Below are 8,197 nucleotides of genomic sequence, written 5' to 3'. Positions count from 1 at the left end.
CCTTCCTAGAAGGTGGTTGCTAGATTAGTTACTCCACTAATATTTGTTAATTGTAACTTCTAAGTTCTATTGAATAAATTTGAAGGATTTAACTTTTGTTCAAGTTTTTTTTATACAATTTTTGTTTTGCATTTTAATTTAATATATACAATTAAATATATACTAAAGTACTAAACTAATTTTGAAATACTTAATTTAAAGTTTACAATTTATATTACTTTAAAATATTTAAATTACAAATTTAAACTTCTCAAATTTGAAATTTAAAACATTAAAGTTGAAACTTGAAATTTGAAACATGAATCTTGAAAATTGAAAATTTATTTTGATATTTGAAAATAAAAAATTAAATTTAAAATTTATTAGCTAAAGACGTGTAATTTCAATACAAAAATATAAGTATTTTAAAAAAAATCCCCCGTCCCATCCCGTTCCGTCCCCCAAATCCCATCTCATCCCATATATATAGTGGCACGGGATGGGACCTATTTTGATCCCCCTAATCCTGATCCCGTATCAAATTCCCTCTCCCCGTCCCCAGTCCCGTCCCGTCCCCCTTCGTCCCGTCCCTCAGTCCCCTTCCCCGTCCCCTTGCCAACCCTACTCTTGACTCGGAAGTAGATATTAATATGTATTTTGCAGGCTACAATATCAATCATTGATTTTGCAATTTTCTTTTAGTTTTATTCACCATTCAAAAAAAAAGTATCTTGGGCAATCATACAATGAATTCTTTTGTGTTTTATTATTATATGTGCACTGTTGTAGTTTTGTTGTTTAATGAAAGTGGAGTTTCATGTTCTTGACTGTTTTTTTCCCTGTTTATCATTAACTTCCGTTAAATGTTGTTTTCTGGGTTTTTTTCACACTGCAGGTGTTTTACTTTGTTGGAGAGGAGAATACGTGAATAACATAATAGTCAATTTAGGACATGCATGCTTGTCTTATATACCCCTGGATATTAAAATCATTTTAAAACAACCACAACAAAGAATAAAAAAGCCATATATTAAATCATATTTGGATATTCAGATAATAAAAAATTAAGTCTTGGAAAAATATCTTCAATCTTTTACAGGATTTTCTTTATTTTATGTTTACACCCATCACAATGTATATTGAATTTAAGGACACGAGTCTACATGCACAACCAAAACCAGTCAAACCCATTCAACATTCAAACTGTACAGGAGAAACAATATACATACAAAAGTGAATAAACTCATAACAAATTTTGATCTTTCATTCAAACATATACTAATTACTTCATAAAATAGAAACTCAAGCAACCCCCCAAAAAACAATTTTATACACGCACATTAATGGAATGACCCAATTAAGGAAATAACAAGTACCTGGATCTTCCAGAACTCTTCTTTACTCATATCTCCAACCTAATGAACAAAAAGGGTAATCTTGAAATGAGACAAGATGAGATTTTTATAGCTAACAGATCTGAAAATAAACAAAAGACAACTAAAAATCAACACAAAAATGGTGAATTTACACGCACTATAAAACTCAAACACACCTTTCTTCATTCTTTTTTATTTTTCCTCATATGGGGTTCTACAAAAATAAATACAAAGCGCATAATGTGAATGAAAAAAAATCTTGATTAGATAGAAAAGAAAACTAATGTGATTTAGAGAATTTAGTTCATTTTTTCAGTACATTTACTATCTCTTCGCGTTGTAATACTTTTAATAGGTTTCTTCCTTTCAACACCATCAAAATTGGTAACGTTTGTCCAACTTGAATATATTTGCTTCAATTAATGTGATATTTATACTATTGTTAGTTGAAGTTGCTTGCTTTTAAAAGTAAAAAAAAAAGAATTAACATGTCTAGTGAATATTATTTTCTTCAGCATCTTTATTGTTCGACCAAAAAAACACTAATTAGACACAAAAAAATTAACATTTACGACACAAGTATATATTGTATTAGTAAAATCCTAACTACTTCAACCTTACAATGATAACTGTGGAAGAGCTCGAGAATCAATGCCTACCTATTAGCCAGTTGAAGAAATATGCAACAACATGGGTGATTAAAGTATAGTCATACTACGGAGCTTAACAAAAGAGTATAAAAATGCTAACAGTGAGGGTATTCGTTGGCAACTGATATTCATCGACGAAGAGGTAACTCTATTTTAATATTTTATTATATTCATTACATAATATGTTGCCGGTATTTTATCTTACAAGATACAATTGTCACATAAATGTTGATGTCTACTCATTGGTAAAGGCAATATCATATCTATACAAGTATATATATAAAGGTCATGAATGTATCTTGAGAAAGAATGTTACAACTTAGCATGGCTTACACGTGCAACGCACGTGTACATCTCTAGTATATATAAATATAAGAGAACCCTAGGCCCGCCTACGTGGCACCATCACAAGCAAGAATTTCCTTTTATATTTATTTTTTAAAAAACTAGTCTTCCTCTTTCATGAAATATGTGACTATTTATGAAAAGTTGCGACTTAAATGAAGATTTACCACTTTTATGAAAAGTTGCTACCTTAATGAAGAGTTGCAACTTTTATGAAAAGTTGTGACTTTTATGACAAGTTGCGACTTCAATAAAGAGTTGCAACTTTTATCAAAAGTTGCCACTTTCATTAAGAGTTGCGACTTTATGTGATGTTGTGACTTGTATGAAAGGTGGTGAATTTTCGAAAGGGTTGTAACTTTTCAGTTAGTTATAACCTTTTCAATAAGGCAAAATAAAGATTTGTTCACACTACCCTTTGTTGTCTATAAATAGCGAAATTTCCTCTCATTCAAAAACAACAAAAGTTCTGATCTTCTTCTTCTACTTTCACAAAATTAAATTTTAGTGTACTTTGTTCATGTTGAGTGATTTACTAACACCACTTTTTTTGTATCAATAGGTTTGTGAATAAATTGTTCTATCCTGTTAGGATCTAATTCTTTAAATATCTGGTATTGGAGGAAAATAGTTTTCTTAAGGGGAAATTGTGCATTAAGTGGTCTCAATTTTTTTCTATCTATCTCATTCTATTTTTACATATTCCGGTATATTTTTTTACACTCATTAATTTATGCTTGTAATATGAATTGTTGTTTTTGAGTGAATGTTTTAAACTCTGTTGTTTATGTTTCTGCAAAATTATATCTCTGGTTATATTTAACATACAGTACATATATTCATTGTGTAGTAAAAAATTATTGTACTCATTTCCAAAAATTCATGATTTGATATTCTATAGGAAAAATGCAGAAGTAACCTCCCCCAACCTATGCCCGAAATTTCAGAGATACACTTATACTATATTAAAGTCTTATTACCCCTTGAACTTATTTTATGAATAATTTTCTATCCCTTTTCTGCCTACGTGACACTATCTTGTGGCCCAGTGCGTGTTGACATTTTTTTTTTCAAACTAGTGTCACGTAGGCCGAAAAGGGGTAGAAAATTATTTATAAAATAAGTTTACGAGGGTAATGGAACTTTAGTATAGTTTAAGTGTGTCTCTGGGAATACGGGCATAGGTTGGGGGGTACTTTTGCATTTTCCCTATTCTATATTGAATTCTATATTTTAAAAATATTATATATGAGCTTACATATTATCTATTTTTATATAGATAAGAAATTTTTGACTTATGAGAAATTCATTATGCAAGTTCAAAAGTTATAATTTCTTTCATGTTCAACCATAATTTATTTTTTAATATCTTAACAATTTTTTGAATTTTCTCCTAAGACATATATCACAATTGTATAACCTATGCAATACAAATGTTTCTTTTTATGAAGAAATGTCTTTATATATATATATATATATATATATATATATATATATATATATATATATATATAAAGTTATAATTTCTTTCATGTTCAACCATAATTTATTTTTAATATCTTAACAATTTTTTGAATTTTCTCCTAAGACATATATCACAATTGTATAATCTATGCAATACAAATGTTTCTTTTTATGAAGAAATGTCTTTATATATATATATATTCTTATTTTCTTCTTTATGTTCATTTTAATATTGATTAAACAACAAATGATTTTTTATTTCGTGAATAATTCATTCATTAAAGGTTCTTCAGTTATGTGATAATGACAAATAATCAAATTCATGTTGAAATATTGTTAATATTTTTTTTAAGATCTATCTTTCCATTATTTTTAATGTAAATATATTAAAAAAATATTTGCAAGTTCAATGCAATTATTATTTATGAATGCGCGATGCGCAGGGAAAAATTACTCTGTGTGTGTATATGTGTGTGTGTGTATATATATATATATATATATATATATATATATATATATATATATATATATATATATATATATAACCTGAAAAATTGCTAAACATATGCAGGTTTTTACTTTTTAATGGCTCTCTAAATATTTGAAGAGCCATTTTAGCCCTAATTTCAGTTCTGCTTTAATTCGAACTTCATAAACCCCATATACAAAAGTAAATTTAAAAGAAAATGCGACAAACAATGTAAAAGAAAATGCAGAAATCGAATCCAAAATTGAAGAGAGAGATGGTGAATTACCTTAAGATTGCAATAGTTGTTGAAGACAAATAGTTGAATTCAAAATCATTTGTCTTCCTTTTCAATCTTTATAGAGGTCAGTGAAAGAAGTAATGTATGCCACGTTACATAACCACGTGGAGCACAATGGAGATGACTTGACTGTGAATTGAAATTATCATAATGCCCTTAATCAATAAATAAATTATATGGAACAGACATGTTGATATCAGAGTATATCCCACTCTTCTACTATGGTATAATAATTGCATTGTCTGAGACATGATGAATTTTAAGGAGGCTAGTATATTATGTTGGACTAATAAATGAATGTACATAAGAAGGATTTGATGCGAGCAAATCTATTTTTTATATCCATGAGTTGTATTCTACTCAATGGAGAATCGGAGTAGTGAGTAGTCACATTAATTTACTTTAGGTATAAGATGTAGTAGGTTTGGTTAATCGATGTTGAGATAGTCCTTTCGGATAAAACCATTTTAACAAGGAAATAACAAAGATTTAATTTAGTGATGTTCCACTAATTTTTGTAAATGTAAAGGGCAAAGACCATCCTACCTCAAAACAAAAAGACTTAAATGATTGGTGTGCATGAAAAGTTTTTTTTGAGGTGATGAATTTAAAATTTTGACCTCATCAGAAAATGTCAATCTAGTAGAATGTATGTTATAAGTATGCAACTAGATGTTAATTACGTTCTATTGATAATCGTATTATCAGAAGCATTATATTTTGATAAAAGAAGATATTTTATCTATAAAAGTTAAGTTTCGATATAATACATATGAAATCGATTAAAGTGTGTTGATAATCGCACTACAAATTCTCGTTAAAAAGTTTCTTACAATAAAGCAGGAGAGGTTGATGAATCGGATGAACATTCAATGTGGTTGTGGTTGGAATATAATAGTAAATCAGAAATTAATAAAGTAAAAGGCACATGATGTAGTAAATAGTAAACTTGGGTTTACGAGTACTAATAATTTTATTAGTTGACATAAATAATTTGACCATCCCAAAGATGTCCATACTGAGTAATGTACATACATTGAAAAAGTAGAAGATTCTTCAAAAATTCTTTACTTTGCTTGTTCTCGTGATAAAGTTGATTGGATCAACTAAAGTTGGGACTAAATCCCTAAATTGTGAAAAGTATAAAAGGTAAATATGGGCCGGTTCTCCTATCATGTGATATGATAAAAAGATGCCTCAATAAGATAATCACATGTGCGTTTGTTGTCAACTTGCAGTTTTACATTCACAAAATTGTTTGTGCAAAAATAATTGAGTTAAGAGCACAATTTCAGATATGTAATCAAGACAATTTATTTTGATAATATTGATAAATACTCAAGATGTTATGACATTAAATGTCTGAGATAATGAAATCATTGCTTGTGAAAATAAAGTTTCATGTGTTGATCTGAAATATGATATTCATACAAAAATAATTTTACGCATCAGACCGATAAATTATGATCAAATTTTTTTTCAATTAATTTATGGTCGGGGACCAAATATTTTTTCATCTGATTATTTTGATATGTAGTATATAATCAATGAATATACATCGATGCACAAGGATTGATTCTCCAAAGATTGAGATATATGTTAGTTTGTCTAGCATAAGGGGGAGATTAGAAGCAACACAAAAGTTGTAAATAATCCTACTGAATGTCCCTTAAAGATAGAGTCTACGACATGCATGAAGCATGATAGACTAATCAATTCTAAATAAAATAATTTTTTTAACAAGGGAGAGGATCAAATAATCAAAATGATCATAATAAGAAGATAATGTGTTCTTGGGGAGCCTACGACATAACACTTTATGGAACCTTATGAGAGGGGTAGCTACCTAAAAATAATGAAGTGATGAGATCTCAATAACTTATGTCGTATTGTGAATCAATGTAAAATGGTATATCGTTGACGATATCTTTGATACAATAGCGCGCAATATAATAAAAGATTATGAGGATATGAATTCTACATCTATTAAAGCATGCTTGTGTAGAAATAATTATCAAGTGAAAAGTGGAGTCATGCATCTTAGTAAGCGTAAAGCTTATTTGACTTGCAATCTAGGCACTAGAACATGTCATACATCTAATATTGAGCGTTGTTACTTGACAAAATTGATATGAAAATATTCAATGGGTTCAAAATCTAAAGCATATACAAGTTTTTGAAAAACTTGTTTATCATCCTCATAAGAATTAAATATATTCAAAATGCATAGAGCATATACAAGTATTATTATGGAAGTTGATGACTAGAATTGAAACTCTTGACAATAGATTATTTGCTTAAAGAAGTTGAAGTAAGGAACTTGCAGAAATCTTTGACCCTGAAGGGAAGATTTATAAAAGCAATAGAAGAAAGCATATTTCGTCAAGGTTTTTCAACACTCTTAAGCTCCCAAGAATGGTGATATCAACATGCAAGAGGTTTGTTCAAGTAATATCATTGTTGATTTATTCACTAACTCTCTACCAACTACAACTTTCAAGAAGATGGTGCACAAGCTTGGAAAATGAAGATTCTAGTCTCTGAATTGATATTCTTATAAGGGGGAGTTAATACGCGATGTACTCTTTTTCCCTCACAAGGTTTTGTCCCATTGGGTTTTCCTTGTAAAATTTTTAATGAGGCACCCATAATGCGTATTATTAGACATGTGTACTCTTTTTCCTTTACTAGATCTTTTCCCCCACCGGGCTTTATCTAGTAAGATTTTAACGATACACATAATCTACCGACATTCAAGGAGGAGTGTTATAAACAATTTGTATTATAGTGAATGTCTAATTATGTGAAATCCTTGTAGGATATGGTTAGAAATCCTACTTGGGGACCAAGTAATGTTTTCCATATAAATAAAGGGTTTTCCTTCATTGTAAATAATATTTGAGAAAGATCAATGAATCGTGAATATACTTCAAGAGGAATAAGAAATCTTTTCTCTTCTCTCTATTTTATTCGTCTTCTAATTTCATATAGTTTCATAACAATTAATATATTGTCAAGTATTTATTAAACTAAAAATAAGAAAATAATGATGTATTTTCTCAATTTAAGTCTTCTTTCGGTCAATTCTTTTCAAGCAACTGAAAAAAGTTTTTCTACCCATTAATTTATTGTAAAACTGCATTTTGCAAAATAATACTTCCTAATGTCAATTAAAGAATGATAAATTCAGAAATAAAAAAGTAAAATTATTTTATGATTTTTCTTGTTAATATTTTTTTTTGATCGGATCTAAGATTTTACTAAATTGAATATTTTTGTTCTAGTAATAAGTTTATTCAAACATTTTCCTTTTTAGTCTTCTGATAACAAATGAATCTAAACCATTAATTTTTATCTACACACATGACAAGTGAGAATGAGAGGAGATCAACTGAACACGTGAAATATACATTTTAAACTATTTATTACGTTGATGTAAAATAAACAAAGTTAAATTTTTATTATATTTTTAAATAATATTTTTCAAAAAACTTATGAAATATAACACATCAGAAAAATCACCAATCATTAATTTCTTTAATTTAAAAAGAATAAATCTCAAATAGGTTTGAGAATATCAATTATTAATATAGATAGTAACTCGTTGATAAATATT

General features: G+C 28.4%; 1 long non-coding RNA gene across 1 annotated transcript; it reads right to left on the bottom strand.

Moving 5' to 3' along the window:
• Positions 1-763: 763 nt before the first annotated feature.
• LOC104648729 (uncharacterized) lies at positions 764-4,773 on the bottom strand. The gene is made up of 3 exons (XR_011211081.1): positions 4,570-4,773; positions 1,356-1,394; positions 764-1,182 (listed from the first exon to the last, which is right to left on the bottom strand). It is a non-coding gene; the product is annotated as an uncharacterized lncRNA (long non-coding RNA).
• Positions 4,774-8,197: the final 3,424 nt, after the last annotated feature.

This window comes from Solanum lycopersicum, chromosome 8 (assembly GCF_036512215.1).
Source record: "Solanum lycopersicum chromosome 8, SLM_r2.1".
In the NCBI taxonomy this organism is placed as follows: domain Eukaryota; kingdom Viridiplantae; phylum Streptophyta; class Magnoliopsida; order Solanales; family Solanaceae; genus Solanum; species Solanum lycopersicum.
The sequence above is the reverse complement of the archived record's forward strand: the minus strand, read 5'-3'. Positions and strand labels throughout refer to the sequence as shown.